This window comes from Ursus arctos, chromosome Y (genome assembly GCF_023065955.2).
Source record: "Ursus arctos isolate Adak ecotype North America chromosome Y, UrsArc2.0, whole genome shotgun sequence".
Lineage (NCBI taxonomy): Eukaryota > Metazoa > Chordata > Mammalia > Carnivora > Ursidae > Ursus > Ursus arctos.
The window spans coordinates 21986888-22014725 of record NC_079874.1 but is presented as its reverse complement, the minus strand read 5'-3'; positions in this window follow the sequence as shown (position 1 = coordinate 22014725).

The window sequence follows — 27838 nt, the reverse complement described above, 5'->3', positions numbered from 1 at the left end:
ACAAGTGGTCCGGCTCAGAGGCATGGTCGGCTGGCCGCACGTGCCCGCCCACATGAACACACACACAACACAAACACACACACACCTGCATGCAGACCTGGTCATACATGCTCCGTTACACACAGCCCGCTCACACAGCCGCAGTGCCCACAACTCACACCGGATTTCCCTCACACGTTCTTGGAGCTGTCGCCTGTGGGTGGGTGGTGCAGAGGGACAGGACGTGGGTCTGGAGGGACCGTGAGGGACCCTGAGGAAACGCCTCCTCCGTGGTCCTCCAGGGACATGTGGTTTTGCGGTGATCCTGACTAGAGGAAGCATGCACGGGACGGCATCACAGCAATGCGGGGCACGCTTCCAGGAGCAAGGGTACAGGGAGAAGCTCTCCAAGCGGGGTGAACGGGGCGGTAGCAGAGCCACCGGGCCACGAGTGCCCCGCTCGGCACGGCCCTTCCCCTGCCCTGAAGAACAGGGCTCCCATGTAGAGAGGTGTGCCCTTTCCCGTCCTCCTCCCTGACCTGCCGAGCAAGAGCGGTGGTCTCTCCACAAACAAGCCCTGCCCTGCCCTGCCCCCGTGCCTTACATCCCCCGCACACACGGAATCCCACAGGCCAGGGCTGATCTCCTACTGGCCGTGTGCTGGGTCCCCCATACACATCCACGCACAGACACATAGGGCTTCTTAACTTGTTTATGACTCGCCCGCCATCCCTGGCGATCTGGGTGCTGGACACTCTCTAGAGCTGGCCCTGAAGATCTGTTCCCCCACGTCTGTCCTGTGCGGGCAGAGCACCACGTAGACTCGTCCACCCGTCTCTCACAACGCTGGACGCCTCCTCCACTGCTTCTCGTCGGTCCAACTCTGATGCTCTGCGGTGTCCACGTCCGCACAGCTGCCGTGCCCGCGACACACACGCACAAACACACGGCACACGGACGCACAAGGGAGGTGTTCGTGACACTGCCTCATGCCGAGGATCGCTAAGGCGGCGGTGACCGAGGGCCCTGTCCTTGTGGGATCCCGCTTCCTCCTCCTCTAGGGCTTCACCACCCTCCTCCAGATGGCCTAGTACCATTGCCAAGAATGGCCGTGTGGCTGTGGGAGGCCACGGGGTGGTCCGTAACACGGAGGGACGTCGGAGCGTCTCGGGACAAGGCAGCCCCACTCCCAAAATTTGGCAGACTGTCCCCACCTGAAAAGCTAGGTGGAGAACTGAGGACCCGGCGGACGGCCATGGGTGAGTGTTCAGAGAAATGGGGTGGAGGAGCCTTGCTTCCCCCGAACGACCTGAGACTTTCTGGCTCACACCTGGCTCACCGGATGAACTTGCCCCAGTGGACACCCTGCCCTGGGTGTGTGCCCTGAGTTCCCTCGCCAGGGTCCCTGCTCTCAGGGTCCTCTGAGCCTCAGTTTCCAAACTGGTCCCCAAACCCGACAGTGCCCTGGCACTTCCCACACATATTTCAGGAAGCAGTGACCCGGCCACTCACCGACAGGTCCTCCTCTCTGCTCATTGCCTTCGGCTGCCTCCCTGCCGCAGGTAGTACCGCAGGGGATTGGGCCACAGGTCCTCAATGATGATCTGGTAGGGGAAACCGCCCAGGTGAGCACGGGGCCCAGGCCCCATTCCCAGGCTGCCCCCATTGCCATCACCAAGGCTAAAGCAGGCCTCAGCGGCCCCACCTCGGCGATCTTGTTAGACCCTGGGCAGCTGGGGTCGCACAACCACTTGAAGAAGGTAAGGCTGGTGGTGTCGAGTCTTCGGCTGGGAGCTCCACGTTCATCATCCCAGAACCACTGCACTGGAGTGGACCGAGTCGCCCTGTACCCTGCAGGAAGGGAAAATTCAGGGGAGGCTCTGCACTGTCTAGGACCCACACCCTGTCGCCCTCTCTCCCGCTCTCCTCTCAGCCTCTCTCCATCCTGTGCCGGCTCCCGCCCCCACCTTGTGTCCCTGCACACCCCCTGCCCCTCCCGAGTGCCCACCTGCCCCCGCCGGCCCGCCCCCGGCACCCTCGAAGCTCTAGCCCACTCCTACCGGCAATGCTAAGGTGATACTCCTTAAGGATCACTTTGTTCTGGAAGTAGGGGTTGTTCCCAAAGAAAAACATCAACCTGCTGTGGTCCTTGGGACGGCCCGGTTCCTCCACCTACCCCGCCAAAGAAAGACGAGGGGAATGGGACTTGTCCTCCACGGGTCCCGAGATGCTCCCTGCATGTCCCGCTGAACAAGACTGCCGGGCCCTCTCCTGCCCAAATTCCACTCCCAGTGGTCCTACCCCCGCCTCCCACTCCCAGGGCTGACCTCCAAGTCGGTCATGTAGCTGAGCACATCTTTGTCCTGGTCACCCATCACGGCTGATATCTGGGGGTGATTCAGGATCTGCCTTGGGTCAAGGAGCCTCGCCTTCAGCGCTACGGAAGGAGAGCCAGGAGCAGCCCAGCCCTTCCCGGTGAGAGGAAGGGCCCGAAACAGGGCACGTGTAGAACCACCAGGCCCTGCTGCCCTCCCAACCCACTCAGCTCCTGCTCTTTCATCACAGCTGCTCAATACCAGCAGGTGCCTTGGCTTCCAGTGCCTCCGAGAGGGTCTGCGCCCGGCAGCACAAGGCCAAAGGACTGCCTGCGCTCCCTTCCACCCTCAACCCTGGCCTGTGTCTGTGGCCGGCAGGCAGTGACTGCTTTGGGTGTCCAGATGTGCTCGGTCGCGCTCTCACGGCTGTGTTTGCTTAAATGTTAGCCTGCAGGCCTGTGCCCTTGAGGGGCCTTCTGCACCCACAAAGGGGCCGCTCAGCTCCCTTGGAGCCTGGCTGCACACCCACAGGGCAAAGGGAGGGCCCGTAGGGATCAGCGAGAGAGGGAGGGAAAGGGGTTAGAGGCAGCAGGAGGGAAAGCACAAGAGAGACAGAGACAGCCATACAGGGAGGAAGGGACACAGAGGGAAGGCAGAGCGCAGAGAGGGAGAGGGTGGGGGACACACAGATGGGAGAGACAGGGAGGTAAGGAAACGTGGGTGTGGGCGCATGGCCCTGGGTCCGCGGCCTGGCTGTGTAGGGCCTGATACAGTTGGCAGCACAGCATGCAGCGTGTCTGGGTTGCCGTGTCCGGGGAAGCGTGGCGGCCTGCTGAGTGACTCTGGAAGCCGCATGAGGACGCAGCTGTGGGTGGGCACTGAACTCTTTGGAAAAGGACACAGGCTCTGAAGGACAGGGAAGGGGGCGGCCTGCCTCTCAATGGGCATGCCCCACGCAGCCGGCAGGACGTTTCCTTCCAGGACCTGCTCCGAGCCAAGGGTGGAACTACACTAGGCATGCAGGGTGTGGACATGTGCTCCATGACACCTGGAGAGTGTTGGGAGCGCTCCCTGCAGTCCCAGAGCATTTGCCCGCAGCTTCTGCTCAGACGTGGTCTATACAAGCCTCAGCCCCTGCCTTCCCCCCACCTTCAAGGCCCACAGTCCTGTACTGTGCCTTTATAGGGGCGGGGGACCCACTCCCACGGGGGTTGGGGAGGGGCCAGGGATCCTTCTCCCCAGCGCTCCTACCCCTGGCGGAGCCTCTGCTCCTCCCCTCCTGCCAGTGGTCCTCCACCGCAGACAAACCCAAGCCCAGAGGGAGGAAGGATACGGCCTGGGCCCAGAAGCCGGGGATGCGCTGGATGATGGCCCTTCTTCGAGCCAGGTGAGAACTCCGCTTCTGATTCATCCTGCGCTTGAGCCGCAAGTAGGCCCTGGTAGCTTGGGCATCCACAGAGCTGAGCGCAAACTGAACCATCTCCAGCGCGGCAAGTGGGGCGCCGGCTATCTCGGGACCCAGCCCTGACTCCCCCTGCTGCAGCGGCGGCAGTTGCTCGTCCTGCTGTGCTTGCACCGCCTCCTGGTCTTCCACCGCCACGACCTCCACCACCGCCATGATATCCTCCACCACCAGCAGCAACTCGTCCCCCGGGCCGGCCTGCTCTCTGCCCTGCTGGGCCTCCGCACCCACCCCAGCCTCTGTGCCCATCCCCCCGGCACCTAGGGCCTGCAGCGGCCCCGCCTCTCCCCAGGCACCTGCCTGGGCGAGGGGCCCCGATGCCTCACGGCCCCCTTCCAGGACCAAGGTGCTCCCGGACGGCAGGGCAGCGCCGCCTTCCCCGGAGCCTGCCGCGCTCTCCATGTGGTCCTGGTCCTGCGCGAGCAGAGCCAGCAGCGGAGGGAAGGAACTGGAGGTGAGAGCACGCGACTCCCGCAAACGGTGGGGCAGGTGGAGCTCTGGCGCCCCTAGCGGTCTGCGGGAGGCAGCGTCCTCCCAGAGGCTGCGGGCTGGTGAACACACGCGCACAAGGGATAGAGGGCATGCTGTGACGCCCAAGGATGACGCTCTATCACGTATGCGGCCTTGGTGGGACTGAGTCCTGAGCTAGCCCAGGACAAGGGAGAACCCCTCTTCCAGTCAGTTAACGGCCGGTGGGCGTGGTCAGCCAGGGCCTCGCCCCTCGCCCTGCAGGCACCAATCAGGGAGCCAGCCGGGGCGCCCCGCCTACCGCGCTCCCAGGACACACCTCCACCTTCACCCCTCCCGCCGCTTCCTCCCGGGGCGCCCTCCGCCTGGTATTTGAACCCAGCAGTGCCAGGCTGTCCCTCGCCTTCCCGAATACACTCCTCTAGGACTCAGGACGCTGTATACACACCCGGGAGCCCTGGACCAGTGTGTGTGGAAAGCGTCAGCCCATGCCCCGGAGAATCTAGGGCAATTCCAGGACACAGGTGCCCCGATGCTCTCTGCCGGCCCGGGGTTGGGGGGAAAAGTGTGGCCACAGTTTGTCCCAGCCCATGTCCTTTGCTACTCAGGAGAAGAGTGACAAAGAGTGCTGGTTCCATCTGCGTGCCTGTGCTTTCTTCTTGCTCTCCTCTCCGTCTTCCTCTAAGTCTTTGGGTTCAGGTGCTCTTTCTCTGGCCCCTCGCTGGCCACACGGTCTCTAGGGGAGAAGGACTTCAGGATGGAAGATGCAGACGCCTCTCTGAGCAGCTCTTTTCCCTGGACATAAAAGCCCTGTCCCCCTCTGTGACTGGCACCCAGTCAGGTGACCCTGGAAAAGGTCCCAAGCAGGGTACCCACAGCAGCACACTCACCCAACAACCACGCAAGCAGACACGCAGTGTGTTTGCCCTGGAGGACAGACGAACTGACCCTTAGAGGAGCCACGAGCATAGAGCAAAGGGGACCCTGAAGAGGATGTCTGGGTGAACCCTGTTAAGAGGGTGGCAGGTGATGCCGTCTGCTGGCCTGGAGCCACCTCTCTGTCTGCTGTTAGGGAGGCCAGGCGGCAAGGAGCTGAGGACGGCACCCAGGACACACGTAGCAGGAATGCACGTGCCTTTCCTGCTAGACACAGAACGTCTTGCGTTGCATTCTGCCAACACCGCGAATGCCGTGGGAATGGGTTCCCGGCTCACCTGGCCTGCAGAAGAGAACGTACCCTTCCTAGCCTTGGCCCGTCCAGGCCACCCGGGTCAGACCGTGAGCGGAATATCAGGCCGGGCCACCACGGCCCCGCGGCGGGCTCGCAGTCGTGGTGAGAGGACACACAAAGTGTGCTTGTAAGCCAGCACAGTAGGCTTGGGGCAGTTGGTTTGGTGCCAATGCAAGCCAGTCTCTCCAGGCATGACTGAAAGGTCGGGCCTTCCTCCACACACCCACTTAGTCCTCGGAGCCGGCAAAGTGCCGCACGAGCCATGCCCTGGGGATGGCGTGGCAACGTAAGACTTACTCCCTGGCAGCTGATGCATGCGTCCAATCGCCCCACCTCATTCCACGGCAGGCAGGACTTCCACGTGGCCGAGGCAGCACGGCGCCTTGCTCTGGTGGCACAGGGCACGTAGCTACCATCCAGCCTTTCCTCTCCCCTTTAGAGCAGGGAGGTCCTTCCCGAAAGCCCAGAGGAAGCCCAGAAGTTTCCAGGGAAAACAGGCATGGTGGGCTGGCCCTTTCTGGGGACTTCTGGGGCCTGAGGCATGCTGGCCGATCCCCTGAGACCACAAGGGTCCATGGGACTTCACCTCCACCCTGCGGACATAAGAATTCCTAGGGACCGGACTGTGGGAGCTGCCAGGCTGCCCTGCAGCTTAAGAGTCAAGGAGCTGGGAAGACATGTCTGAGGGAACAGCCTTTCCAGTGGCTCAAGGGAAGCTCCGTGTGCCCACGGCATTGCGGCTCTCCAACACCCTAAGCTGTTCCTGAGGGGTGCATCGGGCTTCAGATCCCCAACACTGCCGCACAGTGGTGCCACCTAGTGCTGTTCCGGGCAGGGACCATGGGCTCAGCAGGGTTTCCTGAGCCCGAAGGCCAAAACCCTCCCCTACCTACCGCTAGCTGCTCCGACAGGCAGGAAGGAACAGAGTTCCCCAAGGACGTGAGGCCAAGAGTCCAAACAGGCTGAGCTGTCAGCATGACAGCCCAGGGGCTGCTGGGAGTCTCACACAGGGACCATTGATGGGCAACAGGAGGACAGAGCTGGGACCACGCTGCAAGGTCCAGTTGTGGCAGAGGTAGTGGGGAAAGTCACCTGGGGGAGTGCGTCCTTGGGGGCATGCTGGTGGTGGGGGTGAGCTCAGGGGTGGTGAGAGGTGTTGATTTGGGAAGCCCCTGTGGGCTCAGGAGCAGCAAGCTAGGTGGCCCTCGGTGAGGCAGGGAACACGGGCCTTGAGGGTCCACCTCCTCTCCCTTCCCTCTTCTCCACCTGGTCCGCAGGAGGCAGAGATGACCGCCCCAACCTGGAGCTCATCGGACACCAGGACGGCCCTTCGGCCAGGAGGAATACTCCCCTCAGGACCCTTTCCTCTGCAGTAACGTACTGCCGTGGGTACTTACTTACTCTTTGGGACCCTTGGCCGACAGCGCAAATCGGGGCACAAGTTCTTAGCCCCTCTGTAGCACATGCTGAAACCTCACAGTGTTTCCCACAGCTGGGTCCAGCCGTGCCAGCAGCACAGATGGGAGGTCGCCTGACACACGCCCGCCAGCTCCCACCCCTCCCTGCTTCCCTTGGCCCCTCTGCATGTTGCATCCAGGGGCAGACACACCCCTGAATACCCAAGGAATGCCCACGACGGCTGTGTGTCAGGAGGGACGTGGCTGCACTCTGCCAGTGGCCCCTTTCTCCTTAGTCAGCAGAGCTAGAAACCCCGCATTCCCTCTCCTTCATCGAACAGGGCCTACAAGCACACTGAGACACGTGTGTGCTCATGCAGACACTTGAACATGCAACACACACAGACACACACTCTCGACACACAGGCATGCAAGGTGGCCACACACACACCCCTCTCATGCATTTGCTGCAAACTGGGAGACACGAGCACTCACGTGTGCTCATGCAAGCATGCACAAGACCCACATGGACACGGATTCCGTCTCTCTGGCATGGAGATGGCTGCACGCACACACACAGAGGTGCCCATGTGGACCCACGCAGACCGGCAACTCACACACCTATACACGGTCTCCGGCCCACAGGCATGAGATGGCTGCACACACACACACAGCACACACACACATACACACATGTCCATGCAAACACACGGGACACACAACACGCACAGACACGTTATCTGGCACACTGGCATGCAGATTGTCGCATAGACACACACACACTCGCATACGCACATGCACACATGCAAATCACACCACACGCACACACGTGGACCTGCACGCAGGCATGCACTGTTGGCTGCGCAAACAGACATACACACACACACACACACAGCACTCACACAAGGGCTCTAGCAGAGACATCCACACTTGGACCCGCCCTATCAAACTCACAAACGTCGTCCCGACAACACACACATACACAACAAACACACCAACACCTATGGTCTTTACTTACAGGCATAGACAATGGGCCACATACACACACACACACCAGAGGACACACACAAACAAAAACACATACGCTCCACAATCAATGAATGACACTTGGCCACTCAAACACGCACCCACACACACATCCCCCCCCCCCACACACACACAAACCCAGTGCCGCAAGCACGTGCTGATACCCCCCCCACAAGATCTCCGCACACAGGCATGCTCCGTGGCCCTGCAAACACGCATGAAAGCATGTTTGTTTTAGAGCACGTGGAAGCTCTCACCAAAGCTCTCGGCCCTACAACCATGCACAGCTGACCCTCGAGCCACACAAACATACACACACACACACACACACACGCACGCAGGAGAACACACACAACGAACATACATGGTCTTCTGCACAGAAGCATTCACAATTATCCCTGCACCATCAGGCTGACAGAGACACACAGACAAACACACACACACACATGTATCCATGCATGCAAAAACACACAGAGACAAAACACACACTGGCACAGACGTGGGCAGGCACAGGGGTATGCACCCTCCAGCACCCCTATACATGCACATGTGCTTGTGTAAAATGAGAAACACACCTTACACACACGGTCCCCAACCAGAGGCACACACAGGTGGGTATGCATACACGCACACCCGCGCGTGCCCACACACTCCCCCGTCGGCTCGCAAACACACAGACGAGCAGCTGACAACCATGCAGAATCAAGCACACTTACACGCCAACGCGCACTCATGGTTTCTGGCACAGAGCCATAGGTGAGTAGCCCCACAGAAAATCACCAGCCAAGGTGCGCCTACAAAGACACACAGACCCTATACACACATGCACTATCCATACAGGTGAGCGGATCTCGGTAACCAAATGGAAACTCACAAATACGTGCATGTGGAAACACACACACGCAACACACACTGGTACCCCAACAGAGGCTTGTGCACCTGGCCGAGCCAACACACACACCCGTGCCTGTGCAAACACACACTCAGGAAACACACACCAACAGACACCGTCCGGTACGCCTGCATGTAAATGTGCCACAACACACACGTACGTGCCCACGGGAGAGACACACACTCATGCACAACACAGGCAAGCACACACAGTCTCTGGCACCCAGGCACACACACTTGGCCACACACATACACACATACGGGCGTATGCAGACACACACACGCAATACGGATTAGCTCACGTGGTCCCTGCACACACACAAGCACACACTCCCACACACAAGTGCACATGCAAACACACACACTACACAAGCACACGTGGTCCGGCTCAGAGGCATGGTCGGCTGGCCGCACGTGCCCGCCCACATGAACACACACACAACACAAACACACACACACCTGCATGCAGACCTGGTCATACATGCTCCGTTACACACAGCCCGCTCACACAGCCGCAGTGCCCACAACTCACACCGGATTTCCCTCACACGTTCTTGGAGCTGTCGCCTGTGGGTGGGTGGTGCAGAGGGACAGGACGTGGGTCTGGAGGGACCGTGAGGGACCCTGAGGAAACGCCTCCTCCGTGGTCCTCCAGGGACATGTGGTTTTGCGGTGATCCTGACTAGAGGAAGCATGCACGGGACGGCATCACAGCAATGCGGGGCACGCTTCCAGGAGCAAGGGTACAGGGAGAAGCTCTCCAAGCGGGGTGAACGGGGCGGTAGCAGAGCCACCGGGCCACGAGTGCCCCGCTCGGCACGGCCCTTCCCCTGCCCTGAAGAACAGGGCTCCCATGTAGAGAGGTGTGCCCTTTCCCGTCCTCCTCCCTGACCTGCCGAGCAAGAGCGGTGGTCTCTCCACAAACAAGCCCTGCCCTGCCCTGCCCCCGTGCCTTACATCCCCCGCACACACGGAATCCCACAGGCCAGGGCTGATCTCCTACTGGCCGTGTGCTGGGTCCCCCATACACATCCACGCACAGACACATAGGGCTTCTTAACTTGTTTATGACTCGCCCGCCATCCCTGGCGATCTGGGTGCTGGACACTCTCTAGAGCTGGCCCTGAAGATCTGTTCCCCCACGTCTGTCCTGTGCGGGCAGAGCACCACGTAGACTCGTCCACCCGTCTCTCACAACGCTGGACGCCTCCTCCACTGCTTCTCGTCGGTCCAACTCTGATGCTCTGCGGTGTCCACGTCCGCACAGCTGCCGTGCCCGCGACACACACGCACAAACACACGGCACACGGACGCACAAGGGAGGTGTTCGTGACACTGCCTCATGCCGAGGATCGCTAAGGCGGCGGTGACCGAGGGCCCTGTCCTTGTGGGATCCCGCTTCCTCCTCCTCTAGGGCTTCACCACCCTCCTCCAGATGGCCTAGTACCATTGCCAAGAATGGCCGTGTGGCTGTGGGCGGCCACGGGGTGGTCCGTAACACGGAGGGACGTCGGAGCGTCTCGGGACAAGGCAGCCCCACTCCCAAAATTTGGCAGACTGTCCCCACCTGAAAAGCTAGGTGGAGAACTGAGGACCCGGCGGACGGCCATGGGTGAGTGTTCAGAGAAATGGGGTGGAGGAGCCTTGCTTCCCCCGAACGACCTGAGACTTTCTGGCTCACACCTGGCTCACCGGATGAACTTGCCCCAGTGGACACCCTGCCCTGGGTGTGTGCCCTGAGTTCCCTCGCCAGGGTCCCTGCTCTCAGGGTCCTCTGAGCCTCAGTTTCCAAACTGGTCCCCAAACCCGACAGTGCCCTGGCACTTCCCACACATATTTCAGGAAGCAGTGACCCGGCCACTCACCGACAGGTCCTCCTCTCTGCTCATTGCCTTCGGCTGCCTCCCTGCCGCAGGTAGTACCGCAGGGGATTGGGCCACAGGTCCTCAATGATGATCTGGTAGGGGAAACCGCCCAGGTGAGCACGGGGCCCAGGCCCCATTCCCAGGCTGCCCCCATTGCCATCACCAAGGCTAAAGCAGGCCTCAGCGGCCCCACCTCGGCGATCTTGTTAGACCCTGGGCAGCTGGGGTCGCACAACCACTTGAAGAAGGTAAGGCTGGTGGTGTCGAGTCTTCGGCTGGGAGCTCCACGTTCATCATCCCAGAACCACTGCACTGGAGTGGACCGAGTCGCCCTGTACCCTGCAGGAAGGGAAAATTCAGGGGAGGCTCTGCACTGTCTAGGACCCACACCCTGTCGCCCTCTCTCCCGCTCTCCTCTCAGCCTCTCTCCATCCTGTGCCGGCTCCCGCCCCCACCTTGTGTCCCTGCACACCCCCTGCCCCTCCCGAGTGCCCACCTGCCCCCGCCGGCCCGCCCCCGGCACCCTCGAAGCTCTAGCCCACTCCTACCGGCAATGCTAAGGTGATACTCCTTAAGGATCACTTTGTTCTGGAAGTAGGGGTTGTTCCCAAAGAAAAACATCAACCTGCTGTGGTCCTTGGGACGGCCCGGTTCCTCCACCTACCCCGCCAAAGAAAGACGAGGGGAATGGGACTTGTCCTCCACGGGTCCCGAGATGCTCCCTGCATGTCCCGCTGAACAAGACTGCCGGGCCCTCTCCTGCCCAAATTCCACTCCCAGTGGTCCTACCCCCGCCTCCCACTCCCAGGGCTGACCTCCAAGTCGGTCATGTAGCTGAGCACATCTTTGTCCTGGTCACCCATCACGGCTGATATCTGGGGGTGATTCAGGATCTGCCTTGGGTCAAGGAGCCTCGCCTTCAGCGCTACGGAAGGAGAGCCAGGAGCAGCCCAGCCCTTCCCGGTGAGAGGAAGGGCCCGAAACAGGGCACGTGTAGAACCACCAGGCCCTGCTGCCCTCCCAACCCACTCAGCTCCTGCTCTTTCATCACAGCTGCTCAATACCAGCAGGTGCCTTGGCTTCCAGTGCCTCCGAGAGGGTCTGCGCCCGGCAGCACAAGGCCAAAGGACTGCCTGCGCTCCCTTCCACCCTCAACCCTGGCCTGTGTCTGTGGCCGGCAGGCAGTGACTGCTTTGGGTGTCCAGATGTGCTCGGTCGCGCTCTCACGGCTGTGTTTGCTTAAATGTTAGCCTGCAGGCCTGTGCCCTTGAGGGGCCTTCTGCGCCCACAAAGGGGCCGCTCAGCTCCCTTGGAGCCTGGCTGCACACCCACAGGGCAAAGGGAGGGCCCGTAGGGATCAGCGAGAGAGGGAGGGAAAGGGGTTAGAGGCAGCAGGAGGGAAAGCACAAGAGAGACAGAGACAGCCATACAGGGAGGAAGGGACACAGAGGGAAGGCAGAGCGCAGAGAGGGAGAGGGTGGGGGACACACAGATGGGAGAGACAGGGAGGTAAGGAAACGTGGGTGTGGGCGCATGGCCCTGGGTCCGCGGCCTGGCTGTGTAGGGCCTGATACAGTTGGCAGCACAGCATGCAGCGTGTCTGGGTTGCCGTGTCCGGGGAAGCGTGGCGGCCTGCTGAGTGACTCTGGAAGCCGCATGAGGACGCAGCTGTGGGTGGGCACTGAACTCTTTGGAAAAGGACACAGGCTCTGAAGGACAGGGAAGGGGGCGGCCTGCCTCTCAATGGGCATGCCCCACGCAGCCGGCAGGACGTTTCCTTCCAGGACCTGCTCCGAGCCAAGGGTGGAACTACACTAGGCATGCAGGGTGTGGACATGTGCTCCATGACACCTGGAGAGTGTTGGGAGCGCTCCCTGCAGTCCCAGAGCATTTGCCCGCAGCTTCTGCTCAGACTTGGTCTATACAAGCCTCAGCCCCTGCCTTCCCCCCACCTTCAAGGCCCACAGTCCTGTACTGTGCCTTTATAGGGGCGGGGGACCCACTCCCACGGGGGTTGGGGAGGGGCCAGGGATCCTTCTCCCCAGCGCTCCTACCCCTGGCGGAGCCTCTGCTCCTCCCCTCCTGCCAGTGGTCCTCCACCGCAGACAAACCCAAGCCCAGAGGGAGGAAGGATACGGCCTGGGCCCAGAAGCCGGGGATGCGCTGGATGATGGCCCTTCTTCGAGCCAGGTGAGAACTCCGCTTCTGATTCATCCTGCGCTTGAGCCGCAAGTAGGCCCTGGTAGCTTGGGCATCCACAGAGCTGAGCGCAAACTGAACCATCTCCAGCGCGGCAAGTGGGGCGCCGGCTATCTCGGGACCCAGCCCTGACTCCCCCTGCTGCAGCGGCGGCAGTTGCTCGTCCTGCTGTGCTTGCACCGCCTCCTGGTCTTCCACCGCCACGACCTCCACCACCGCCATGATATCCTCCACCACCAGCAGCAACTCGTCCCCCGGGCCGGCCTGCTCTCTGCCCTGCTGGGCCTCCGCACCCACCCCAGCCTCTGTGCCCATCCCCCCGGCACCTAGGGCCTGCAGCGGCCCCGCCTCTCCCCAGGCACCTGCCTGGGCGAGGGGCCCCGATGCCTCACGGCCCCCTTCCAGGACCAAGGTGCTCCCGGACGGCAGGGCAGCGCCGCCTTCCCCGGAGCCTGCCGCGCTCTCCATGTGGTCCTGGTCCTGCGCGAGCAGAGCCAGCAGCGGAGGGGAAGGAACTGGAGGTGAGAGCACGCGACTCCCGCAAACGGTGGGGCAGGTGGAGCTCTGGCGCCCCTAGCGGTCTGCGGGAGGCAGCGTCCTCCCAGAGGCTGCGGGCTGGTGAACACACGCGCACAAGGGATAGAGGGCATGCTGTGACGCCCAAGGATGACGCTCTATCACGTATGCGGCCTTGGTGGGACTGAGTCCTGAGCTAGCCCAGGACAAGGGAGAACCCCTCTTCCAGTCAGTTAACGGCCGGTGGGCGTGGTCAGCCAGGGCCTCGCCCCTCGCCCTGCAGGCACCAATCAGGGAGCCAGCCGGGGCGCCCCGCCTACCGCGCTCCCAGGACACACCTCCACCTTCACCCCTCCCGCCGCTTCCTCCCGGGGCGCCCTCCGCCTGGTATTTGAACCCAGCAGTGCCAGGCTGTCCCTCGCCTTCCCGAATACACTCCTCTAGGACTCAGGACGCTGTATACACACCCGGGAGCCCTGGACCAGTGTGTGTGGAAAGCGTCAGCCCATGCCCCGGAGAATCTAGGGCAATTCCAGGACACAGGTGCCCCGATGCTCTCTGCCGGCCCGGGGTTGGGGGGAAAAGTGTGGCCACAGTTTGTCCCAGCCCATGTCCTTTGCTACTCAGGAGAAGAGTGACAAAGAGTGCTGGTTCCATCTGCGTGCCTGTGCTTTCTTCTTGCTCTCCTCTCCGTCTTCCTCTAAGTCTTTGGGTTCAGGTGCTCTTTCTCTGGCCCCTCGCTGGCCACACGGTCTCTAGGGGAGAAGGACTTCAGGATGGAAGATGCAGACGCCTCTCTGAGCAGCTCTTTTCCCTGGACATAAAAGCCCTGTCCCCCTCTGTGACTGGCACCCAGTCAGGTGACCCTGGAAAAGGTCCCAAGCGGGGTACCCACAGCAGCACACTCACCCAACAACCACGCAAGCAGACACGCAGTGTGTTTGCCCTGGAGGACAGACGAACTGACCCTTAGAGGAGCCACGAGCATAGAGCAAAGGGGACCCTGAAGAGGATGTCTGGGTGAACCCTGTTAAGAGGGTGGCAGGTGATGCCGTCTGCTGGCCTGGAGCCACCTCTCTGTCTGCTGTTAGGGAGGCCAGGCGGCAAGGAGCTGAGGACGGCACCCAGGACACACGTAGCAGGAATGCACGTGCCTTTCCTGCTAGACACAGAACGTCTTGCGTTGCATTCTGCCAACACCGCGAATGCCGTGGGAATGGGTTCCCGGCTCACCTGGCCTGCAGAAGAGAACGTACCCTTCCTAGCCTTGGCCCGTCCAGGCCACCCGGGTCAGACCGTGAGCGGAATATCAGGCCGGGCCACCACGGCCCCGCGGCGGGCTCGCAGTCGTGGTGAGAGGACACACAAAGTGTGCTTGTAAGCCAGCACAGTAGGCTTGGGGCAGTTGGTTTGGTGCCAATGCAAGCCAGTCTCTCCAGGCATGACTGAAAGGTCGGGCCTTCCTCCACACACCCACTTAGTCCTCGGAGCCGGCAAAGTGCCGCACGAGCCATGCCCTGGGGATGGCGTGGCAACGTAAGACTTACTCCCTGGCAGCTGATGCATGCGTCCAATCGCCCCACCTCATTCCACGGCAGGCAGGACTTCCACGTGGCCGAGGCAGCACGGCGCCTTGCTCTGGTGGCACAGGGCACGTAGCTACCATCCAGCCTTTCCTCTCCCCTTTAGAGCAGGGAGGTCCTTCCCGAAAGCCCAGAGGAAGCCCAGAAGTTTCCAGGGAAAACAGGCATGGTGGGCTGGCCCTTTCTGGGGACTTCTGGGGCCTGAGGCATGCTGGCCGATCCCCTGAGACCACAAGGGTCCATGGGACTTCACCTCCACCCTGCGGACATAAGAATTCCTAGGGACCGGACTGTGGGAGCTGCCAGGCTGCCCTGCAGCTTAAGAGTCAAGGAGCTGGGAAGACATGTCTGAGGGAAGAGCCTTTCCAGTGGCTCAAGGGAAGCTCCCTGTGCCCACGGCATTGCGGCTCTCCAACACCCTAAGCTGTTCCTGAGGGGTGCATCGGGCTTCAGATCCCCAACACTGCCGCACAGTGGTGCCACCTAGTGCTGTTCCGGGCAGGGACCATGGGCTCAGCAGGGTTTCCTGAGCCCGAAGGCCAAAACCCTCCCCTACCTACCGCTAGCTGCTCCGACAGGCAGGAAGGAACAGAGTTCCCCAAGGACGTGAGGCCAAGAGTCCAAACAGGCTGAGCTGTCAGCATGACAGCCCAGGGGCTGCTGGGAGTCTCACACAGGGACCATTGATGGGCAACAGGAAGACAGAGCTGGGACCACGCTGCAAGGTCCAGTTGTGGCAGAGGTAGTGGGGAAAGTCACCTGGGGGAGTGCGTCCTTGGGGGCATGCTGGTGGTGGGGGTGAGCTCAGGGGTGGTGAGAGGTGTTGATTTGGGAAGCCCCTGTGGGCTCAGGAGCTGCAAGCTAGGTGGCCCTCGGTGAGGCAGGGAACACGGGCCTTGAGGGTCCACCTCCTCTCCCTTCCCTCTTCTCCCCCTGGTCCGCAGGAGGCAGAGATGACCGCCCCAACCTGGAGCTCATCGGACACCAGGACGGCCCTTCGGCCAGGAGGAATACTCCCCTCAGGACCCTTTCCTCTGCAGTAACGTACTGCCGTGGGTACTTACTTCCTCTTTGGGACCCTTGGCCGACAGCGCAAATCGGGGCACAAGTTCTTAGCCCCTCTGTAGCACATGCTGAAACCTCACAGTGTTTCCCACAGCTGGGACCAGCCGTGCCAGCAGCACAGATGGGAGGTCGCCTGACACACGCCCGCCAGCTCCCACCCCTCCCTGCTTCCCTTGGCCCCTCTGCGTGTTGCATCCAGGGGCAGACACACCCCTGAATACCCAAGGAATGCCCACGACGGCTGTGTGTCAGGAGGGACGTGGCTGCACTCTGCCAGTGGCCCCTTTCTCCTTAGTCAGCAGAGCTAGAAACCCCGCATTCCCTCTCCTTCATCGAACAGGGCCTACAAGCACACTGAGACACGTGTGTGCTCATGCAGACACTTGAACATGCAACACACACAGACACACACTCTTGACACACAGGCATGCAAGGTGGCCACACACACACCCCTCTCATGCATTTGCTGCAAACTGGGAGACACGAGCACTCACGTGTGCTCATGCAAGCATGCACAAGACCCACATGGACACGGATTCCGTCTCTCTGGCATGGAGATGGCTGCACGCACACACACAGAGGTGCCCATGTGGACCCACGCAGACCGGCAACTCACACACCTATACACGGTCTCCGGCCCACAGGCATGAGATGGCTGCACACACACACACAGCACACACACACATACACACATGTCCATGCAAACACACGGGACACACAACACGCACAGACACGTTATCTGGCACACTGGCATGCAGATTGTCGCATAGACACACACACACACACACTCGCATACGCACATGCACACACGCAAATCACACCACACGCACACACGTGGACCTGCACGCAGGCATGCACTGTTGGCTGCGCAAACAGACATACACACACACACACACACACAGCACTCACACAAGGGCTCTAGCAGAGACATCCACACTTGGACCCGCCCTATCAAACACAAACGTCGTCCCGACAACACACACATACACAACAAACACACCAACACCCATGGTCTTTACTTACAGGCATAGACAATGGCACACACACACACACACACACACACACACACACCAGAGGACACACACAAACAAAAACACACACGCTCCACAATCAATGAATGACACTTGGCCACTCAAACACGCACCCACACCCACACCCACACCCACACCCACACACACACACACACACACACACAAACCCAGTGCCGCAAGCACGTGCTGATACCCCCCCACAAGATCTCCGCACACAGGCATGCTCCGTGGCCCTGCAAACACGCATGAAAGCATGTTTGTTTTAGAGCACGTGGAAGCTCTCACCAAAGCTCTCGGCCTCACAACCATGCACAGCTGACCCTCGAGCCACGCAAACATACACACACACACACACACACACGCACGCAGGAGAACACACACAACGAACATACATGGTCTTCTGCACAGAAGCATTCACAATTATCCCTGCACCATCAGGCTGACAGAGACACACAGACAAACACACACACACACATGTATCCATGCATGCAAAAACACACAGAGACAAAACACACACTGGCACAGACGTGGGCAGGCACAGGGGTATGCACCCTCCAGCACCCCTATACATGCACATGTGCTTGTGTAAAATGAGAAACACACCTTACACACACGGTCCCCAACCAGAGGCACACACAGGTGGGTATGCATACACGCACACCCGCGCGTGCCCACACACTCCCCCGTCGGCTCGCAAACACACGGACGAGCAGCTGACAACCATGCAGAATCAAGCACACTTACACGCCAACGCGCACTCATGGTTTCTGGCACAGAGCCATAGGTGAGTAGCCCCACAGAAAATCACCAGCCAAGGTGCGCCTACAAAGACACACAGACCCTATACACACATGCACTATCCATACAGGTGAGCGGATCTCGGTAACCAAATGGAAACTCACAAATACGTGCATGTGGAAACACACACACGCAACACACACTGGTACCCCAACAGAGGCTTGCGCACCTGGCCGAGCCAACACACACACCCGTGCCTGTGCAAACACACACTCAGGAAACACACACCAACAGACACCGTCCGGTACGCCTGCATGTAAATGTGCCACAACACACACGTACGTGCCCACGGGAGAGACACACACTCATGCACAACACAGGCAAGCACACACAGTCTCTGGCACCCAGGCACACACACTTGGCCACACACATACACACATACGGGCGTATGCAGACACACACACGCAATACGGATTAGCTCACGTGGTCCCTGCACACACACAAGCACACACTCCCACACACAAGTGCACATGCAAACACACACACTACACAAGCACACGTGGTCCGGCTCAGAGGCATGGTCGGCTGGCCGCACGTGCCCGCCCACATGAACACACACACAACACAAACACACACACACCTGCATGCAGACCTGGTCATACATGCTCCGTTACACACAGCCCGCTCACACAGCCGCAGTGCCCACAACTCACACCGGATTTCCCTCACACGTTCTTGGAGCTGTCGCCTGTGGGTGGGTGGTGCAGAGGGACAGGACGTGGGTCTGGAGGGACCGTGAGGGACCCTGAGGAAACGCCTCCTCCGTGGTCCTCCAGGGACATGTGGTTTTGCGGTGATCCTGACTAGAGGAAGCATGCACGGGACGGCATCACAGCAATGCGGGGCACGCTTCCAGGAGCAAGGGTACAGGGAGAAGCTCTCCAAGCGGGGTGAACGGGGCGGTAGCAGAGCCACCGGGCCACGAGTGCCCCGCTCGGCACGGCCCTTCCCCTGCCCTGAAGAACAGGGCTCCCATGTAGAGAGGTGTGCCCTTTCCCGTCCTCCTCCCTGACCTGCCGAGCAAGAGCGGTGGTCTCTCCACAAACAAGCCCTGCCCTGCCCTGCCCCCGTGCCTTACATCCCCCGCACACACGGAATCCCACAGGCCAGGGCTGATCTCCTACTGGCCGTGTGCTGGGTCCCCCATACACATCCACGCACAGACACATAGGGCTTCTTAACTTGTTTATGACTCGCCCGCCATCCCTGGCGATCTGGGTGCTGGACACTCTCTAGAGCTGGCCCTGAAGATCTGTTCCCCCACGTCTGTCCTGTGCGGGCAGAGCACCACGTAGACTCGTCCACCCGTCTCTCACAACGCTGGACGCCTCCTCCACTGCTTCTCGTCGGTCCAACTCTGATGCTCTGCGGTGTCCACGTCCGCACAGCTGCCGTGCCCGCGACACACACGCACAAACACACGGCACACGGACGCACAAGGGAGGTGTTCGTGACACTGCCTCATGCCGAGGATCGCTAAGGCGGCGGTGACCGAGGGCCCTGTCCTTGTGGGATCCCGCTTCCTCCTCCTCTAGGGCTTCACCACCCTCCTCCAGATGGCCTAGTACCATTGCCAAGAATGGCCGTGTGGCTGTGGGCGGCCACGGGGTGGTCCGTAACACGGAGGGACGTCGGAGCGTCTCGGGACAAGGCAGCCCCACTCCCAAAATTTGGCAGACTGTCCCCACCTGAAAAGCTAGGTGGAGAACTGAGGACCCGGCGGACGGCCATGGGTGAGTGTTCAGAGAAATGGGGTGGAGGAGCCTTGCTTCCCCCGAACGACCTGAGACTTTCTGGCTCACACCTGGCTCACCGGATGAACTTGCCCCAGTGGACACCCTGCCCTGGGTGTGTGCCCTGAGTTCCCTCGCCAGGGTCCCTGCTCTCAGGGTCCTCTGAGCCTCAGTTTCCAAACTGGTCCCCAAACCCGACAGTGCCCTGGCACTTCCCACACATATTTCAGGAAGCAGTGACCCGGCCACTCACCGACAGGTCCTCCTCTCTGCTCATTGCCTTCGGCTGCCTCCCTGCCGCAGGTAGTACCGCAGGGGATTGGGCCACAGGTCCTCAATGATGATCTGGTAGGGGAAACCGCCCAGGTGAGCACGGGGCCCAGGCCCCATTCCCAGGCTGCCCCCATTGCCATCACCAAGGCTAAAGCAGGCCTCAGCGGCCCCACCTCGGCGATCTTGTTAGACCCTGGGCAGCTGGGGTCGCACAACCACTTGAAGAAGGTAAGGCTGGTGGTGTCGAGTCTTCGGCTGGGAGCTCCACGTTCATCATCCCAGAACCACTGCACTGGAGTGGACCGAGTCGCCCTGTACCCTGCAGGAAGGGAAAATTCAGGGGAGGCTCTGCACTGTCTAGGACCCACACCCTGTCGCCCTCTCTCCCGCTCTCCTCTCAGCCTCTCTCCATCCTGTGCCGGCTCCCGCCCCCACCTTGTGTCCCTGCACACCCCCTGCCCCTCCCGAGTGCCCACCTGCCCCCGCCGGCCCGCCCCCGGCACCCTCGAAGCTCTAGCCCACTCCTACCGGCAATGCTAAGGTGATACTCCTTAAGGATCACTTTGTTCTGGAAGTAGGGGTTGTTCCCAAAGAAAAACATCAACCTGCTGTGGTCCTTGGGACGGCCCGGTTCCTCCACCTACCCCGCCAAAGAAAGACGAGGGGAATGGGACTTGTCCTCCACGGGTCCCGAGATGCTCCCTGCATGTCCCGCTGAACAAGACTGCCGGGCCCTCTCCTGCCCAAATTCCACTCCCAGTGGTCCTACCCCCGCCTCCCACTCCCAGGGCTGACCTCCAAGTCGGTCATGTAGCTGAGCACATCTTTGTCCTGGTCACCCATCACGGCTGATATCTGGGGGTGATTCAGGATCTGCCTTGGGTCAAGGAGCCTCGCCTTCAGCGCTACGGAAGGAGAGCCAGGAGCAGCCCAGCCCTTCCCGGTGAGAGGAAGGGCCCGAAACAGGGCACGTGTAGAACCACCAGGCCCTGCTGCCCTCCCAACCCACTCAGCTCCTGCTCTTTCATCACAGCTGCTCAATACCAGCAGGTGCCTTGGCTTCCAGTGCCTCCGAGAGGGTCTGCGCCCGGCAGCACAAGGCCAAAGGACTGCCTGCGCTCCCTTCCACCCTCAACCCTGGCCTGTGTCTGTGGCCGGCAGGCAGTGACTGCTTTGGGTGTCCAGATGTGCTCGGTCGCGCTCTCACGGCTGTGTTTGCTTAAATGTTAGCCTGCAGGCCTGTGCCCTTGAGGGGCCTTCTGCGCCCACAAAGGGGCCGCTCAGCTCCCTTGGAGCCTGGCTGCACACCCACAGGGCAAAGGGAGGGCCCGTAGGGATCAGCGAGAGAGGGAGGGAAAGGGGTTAGAGGCAGCAGGAGGGAAAGCACAAGAGAGACAGAGACAGCCATACAGGGAGGAAGGGACACAGAGGGAAGGCAGAGCGCAGAGAGGGAGAGGGTGGGGGACACACAGATGGGAGAGACAGGGAGGTAAGGAAACGTGGGTGTGGGCGCATGGCCCTGGGTCCGCGGCCTGGCTGTGTAGGGCCTGATACAGTTGGCAGCACAGCATGCAGCGTGTCTGGGTTGCCGTGTCCGGGGAAGCGTGGCGGCCTGCTGAGTGACTCTGGAAGCCGCATGAGGACGCAGCTGTGGGTGGGCACTGAACTCTTTGGAAAAGGACACAGGCTCTGAAGGACAGGGAAGGGGGCGGCCTGCCTCTCAATGGGCATGCCCCACGCAGCCGGCAGGACGTTTCCTTCCAGGACCTGCTCCGAGCCAAGGGTGGAACTACACTAGGCATGCAGGGTGTGGACATGTGCTCCATGACACCTGGAGAGTGTTGGGAGCGCTCCCTGCAGTCCCAGAGCATTTGCCCGCAGCTTCTGCTCAGACTTGGTCTATACAAGCCTCAGCCCCTGCCTTCCCCCCACCTTCAAGGCCCACAGTCCTGTACTGTGCCTTTATAGGGGCGGGGGACCCACTCCCACGGGGGTTGGGGAGGGGCCAGGGATCCTTCTCCCCAGCGCTCCTACCCCTGGCGGAGCCTCTGCTCCTCCCCTCCTGCCAGTGGTCCTCCACCGCAGACAAACCCAAGCCCAGAGGGAGGAAGGATACGGCCTGGGCCCAGAAGCCGGGGATGCGCTGGATGATGGCCCTTCTTCGAGCCAGGTGAGAACTCCGCTTCTGATTCATCCTGCGCTTGAGCCGCAAGTAGGCCCTGGTAGCTTGGGCATCCACAGAGCTGAGCGCAAACTGAACCATCTCCAGCGCGGCAAGTGGGGCGCCGGCTATCTCGGGACCCAGCCCTGACTCCCCCTGCTGCAGCGGCGGCAGTTGCTCGTCCTGCTGTGCTTGCACCGCCTCCTGGTCTTCCACCGCCACGACCTCCACCACCGCCATGATATCCTCCACCACCAGCAGCAACTCGTCCCCCGGGCCGGCCTGCTCTCTGCCCTGCTGGGCCTCCGCACCCACCCCAGCCTCTGTGCCCATCCCCCCGGCACCTAGGGCCTGCAGCGGCCCCGCCTCTCCCCAGGCACCTGCCTGGGCGAGGGGCCCCGATGCCTCACGGCCCCCTTCCAGGACCAAGGTGCTCCCGGACGGCAGGGCAGCGCCGCCTTCCCCGGAGCCTGCCGCGCTCTCCATGTGGTCCTGGTCCTGCGCGAGCAGAGCCAGCAGCGGAGGGAAGGAACTGGAGGTGAGAGCACGCGACTCCCGCAAACGGTGGGGCAGGTGGAGCTCTGGCGCCCCTAGCGGTCTGCGGGAGGCAGCGTCCTCCCAGAGGCTGCGGGCTGGTGAACACACGCGCACAAGGGATAGAGGGCATGCTGTGACGCCCAAGGATGACGCTCTATCACGTATGCGGCCTTGGTGGGACTGAGTCCTGAGCGAGCCCAGGACAAGGGAGAACCCCTCTTCCAGTCAGTTAACGGCCGGTGGGCGTGGTCAGCCAGGGCCTCGCCCCTCGCCCTGCAGGCACCAATCAGGGAGCCAGCCGGGGCGCCCCGCCTACCGCGCTCCCAGGACACACCTCCACCTTCACCCCTCCCGCCGCTTCCTCCCGGGGCGCCCTCCGCCTGGTATTTGAACCCAGCAGTGCCAGGCTGTCCCTCGCCTTCCCGAATACACTCCTCTAGGACTCAGGACGCTGTATACACACCCGGGAGCCCTGGACCAGTGTGTGTGGAAAGCGTCAGCCCATGCCCCGGAGAATCTAGGGCAATTCCAGGACACAGGTGCCCCGATGCTCTCTGCCGGCCCGGGGTTGGGGGGAAAAGTGTGGCCACAGTTTGTCCCAGCCCATGTCCTTTGCTACTCAGGAGAAGAGTGACAAAGAGTGCTGGTTCCATCTGCGTGCCTGTGCTTTCTTCTTGCTCTCCTCTCCGTCTTCCTCTAAGTCTTTGGGTTCAGGTGCTCTTTCTCTGGCCCCTCGCTGGCCACACGGTCTCTAGGGGAGAAGGACTTCAGGATGGAAGATGCAGACGCCTCTCTGAGCAGCTCTTTTCCCTGGACATAAAAGCCCTGTCCCCCTCTGTGACTGGCACCCAGTCAGGTGACCCTGGAAAAGGTCCCAAGCGGGGTACCCACAGCAGCACACTCACCCAACAACCACGCAAGCAGACACGCAGTGTGTTTGCCCTGGAGGACAGACGAACTGACCCTTAGAGGAGCCACGAGCATAGAGCAAAGGGGACCCTGAAGAGGATGTCTGGGTGAACCCTGTTAAGAGGGTGGCAGGTGATGCCGTCTGCTGGCCTGGAGCCACCTCTCTGTCTGCTGTTAGGGAGGCCAGGCGGCAAGGAGCTGAGGACGGCACCCAGGACACACGTAGCAGGAATGCACGTGCCTTTCCTGCTAGACACAGAACGTCTTGCGTTGCATTCTGCCAACACCGCGAATGCCGTGGGAATGGGTTCCCGGCTCACCTGGCCTGCAGAAGAGAACGTACCCTTCCTAGCCTTGGCCCGTCCAGGCCACCCGGGTCAGACCGTGAGCGGAATATCAGGCCGGGCCACCACGGCCCCGCGGCGGGCTCGCAGTCGTGGTGAGAGGACACACAAAGTGTGCTTGTAAGCCAGCACAGTAGGCTTGGGGCAGTTGGTTTGGTGCCAATGCAAGCCAGTCTCTCCAGGCATGACTGAAAGGTCGGGCCTTCCTCCACACACCCACTTAGTCCTCGGAGCCGGCAAAGTGCCGCACGAGCCATGCCCTGGGGATGGCGTGGCAACGTAAGACTTACTCCCTGGCAGCTGATGCATGCGTCCAATCGCCCCACCTCATTCCACGGCAGGCAGGACTTCCACGTGGCCGAGGCAGCACGGCGCCTTGCTCTGGTGGCACAGGGCACGTAGCTACCATCCAGCCTTTCCTCTCCCCTTTAGAGCAGGGAGGTCCTTCCCGAAAGCCCAGAGGAAGCCCAGAAGTTTCCAGGGAAAACAGGCATGGTGGGCTGGCCCTTTCTGGGGACTTCTGGGGCCTGAGGCATGCTGGCCGATCCCCTGAGACCACAAGGGTCCATGGGACTTCACCTCCACCCTGCGGACATAAGAATTCCTAGGGACCGGACTGTGGGAGCTGCCAGGCTGCCCTGCAGCTTAAGAGTCAAGGAGCTGGGAAGACATGTCTGAGGGAAGAGCCTTTCCAGTGGCTCAAGGGAAGCTCCCTGTGCCCACGGCATTGCGGCTCTCCAACACCCTAAGCTGTTCCTGAGGGGTGCATCGGGCTTCAGATCCCCAACACTGCCGCACAGTGGTGCCACCTAGTGCTGTTCCGGGCAGGGACCATGGGCTCAGCAGGGTTTCCTGAGCCCGAAGGCCAAAACCCTCCCCTACCTACCGCTAGCTGCTCCGACAGGCAGGAAGGAACAGAGTTCCCCAAGGACGTGAGGCCAAGAGTCCAAACAGGCTGAGCTGTCAGCATGACAGCCCAGGGGCTGCTGGGAGTCTCACACAGGGACCATTGATGGGCAACAGGAAGACAGAGCTGGGACCACGCTGCAAGGTCCAGTTGTGGCAGAGGTAGTGGGGAAAGTCACCTGGGGGAGTGCGTCCTTGGGGGCATGCTGGTGGTGGGGGTGAGCTCAGGGGTGGTGAGAGGTGTTGATTTGGGAAGCCCCTGTGGGCTCAGGGGCAGCAAGCTAGGTGGCCCTCGGTGAGGCAGGGAACACGGGCCTTGAGGGTCCACCTCCTCTCCCTTCCCTCTTCTCCACCTGGTCCGCAGGAGGCAGAGATGACCGCCCCAACCTGGAGCTCATCGGACACCAGGACGGCCCTTCGGCCAGGAGGAATACTCCCCTCAGGACCCTTTCCTCTGCAGTAACGTACTGCCGTGGGTACTTACTTACTCTTTGGGACCCTTGGCCGACAGCGCAAATCGGGGCACAAGTTCTTAGCCCCTCTGTAGCACATGCTGAAACCTCACAGTGTTTCCCACAGCTGGGACCAGCCGTGCCAGCAGCACAGATGGGAGGTCGCCTGACACACGCCCGCCAGCTCCCACCCCTCCCTGCTTCCCTTGGCCCCTCTGCGTGTTGCATCCAGGGGCAGACACACCCCTGAATACCCAAGGAATGCCCACGACGGCTGTGTGTCAGGAGGGACGTGGCTGCACTCTGCCAGTGGCCCCTTTCTCCTTAGTCAGCAGAGCTAGAAACCCCGCATTCCCTCTCCTTCATCGAACAGGGCCTACAAGCACACTGAGACACGTGTGTGCTCATGCAGACACTTGAACATGCAACACACACAGACACACACTCTTGACACACAGGCATGCAAGGTGGCCACACACACACCCCTCTCATGCATTTGCTGCAAACTGGGAGACACGAGCACTCACGTGTGCTCATGCAAGCATGCACAAGACCCACATGGACACGGATTCCGTCTCTCTGGCATGGAGATGGCTGCACGCACACACACAGAGGTGCCCATGTGGACCCACGCAGACCGGCAACTCACACACCTATACACGGTCTCCGGCCCACAGGCATGAGATGGCTGCACACACACACACAGCACACACACACATACACACATGTCCATGCAAACACACGGGACACACAACACGCACAGACACGTTATCTGGCACACTGGCATGCAGATTGTCGCATAGACACACACACACACACACTCGCATACGCACATGCACACACGCAAATCACACCACACGCACACACGTGGACCTGCACGCAGGCATGCACTGTTGGCTGCGCAAACAGACATACACACACACACACACACACAGCACTCACACAAGGGCTCTAGCAGAGACATCCACACTTGGACCCGCCCTATCAAACACAAACGTCGTCCCGACAACACACACATACACAACAAACACACCAACACCCATGGTCTTTACTTACAGGCATAGACAATGGCACACACACACACACACACACACACACACACACCAGAGGACACACACAAACAAAAACACACACGCTCCACAATCAATGAATGACACTTGGCCACTCAAACACGCACCCACACCCACACCCACACCCACACCCACACACACACACACACACACACACAAACCCAGTGCCGCAAGCACGTGCTGATACCCCCCCACAAGATCTCCGCACACAGGCATGCTCCGTGGCCCTGCAAACACGCATGAAAGCATGTTTGTTTTAGAGCACGTGGAAGCTCTCACCAAAGCTCTCGGCCTCACAACCATGCACAGCTGACCCTCGAGCCACGCAAACATACACACACACACACACAGACGCACGCACGCAGGAGAACACACACAACGAACATACATGGTCTTCTGCACAGAAGCATTCACAATTATCCCTGCACCATCAGGCTGACAGAGACACACAGACAAACACACACACACACACATGTATCCATGCATGCAAAAACACACAGAGACAAAACACACACTGGCACAGACGTGGGCAGGCACAGGGGTATGCACCCTCCAGCACCCCTATACATGCACATGTGCTTGTGTAAAATGAGAAACACACCTTACACACACGGTCCCCAACCAGAGGCACACACAGGTGGGTATGCATACACGCACACCCGCGCGTGCCCACACACTCCCCCGTCGGCTCGCAAACACACGGACGAGCAGCTGACAACCATGCAGAATCAAGCACACTTACACGCCAACGCGCACTCATGGTTTCTGGCACAGAGCCATAGGTGAGTAGCCCCACAGAAAATCACCAGCCAAGGTGCGCCTACAAAGACACACAGACCCTATACACACATGCACTATCCATACAGGTGAGCGGATCTCGGTAACCAAATGGAAACTCACAAATACGTGCATGTGGAAACACACACACGCAACACACACTGGTACCCCAACAGAGGCTTGCGCACCTGGCCGAGCCAACACACACACCCGTGCCTGTGCAAACACACACTCAGGAAACACACACCAACAGACACCGTCCGGTACGCCTGCATGTAAATGTGCCACAACACACACGTACGTGCCCACGGGAGAGACACACACTCATGCACAACACAGGCAAGCACACACAGTCTCTGGCACCCAGGCACACACACTTGGCCACACACATACACACATACGGGCGTATGCAGACACACACACGCAATACGGATTAGCTCACGTGGTCCCTGCACACACACAAGCACACACTCCCACACACAAGTGCACATGCAAACACACACACTACACAAGCACACGTGGTCCGGCTCAGAGGCATGGTCGGCTGGCCGCACGTGCCCGCCCACATGAACACACACACAACACAAACACACACACACCTGCATGCAGACCTGGTCATACATGCTCCGTTACACACAGCCCGCTCACACAGCCGCAGTGCCCACAACTCACACCGGATTTCCCTCACACGTTCTTGGAGCTGTCGCCTGTGGGTGGGTGGTGCAGAGGGACAGGACGTGGGTCTGGAGGGACCGTGAGGGACCCTGAGGAAACGCCTCCTCCGTGGTCCTCCAGGGACATGTGGTTTTGCGGTGATCCTGACTAGAGGAAGCATGCACGGGACGGCATC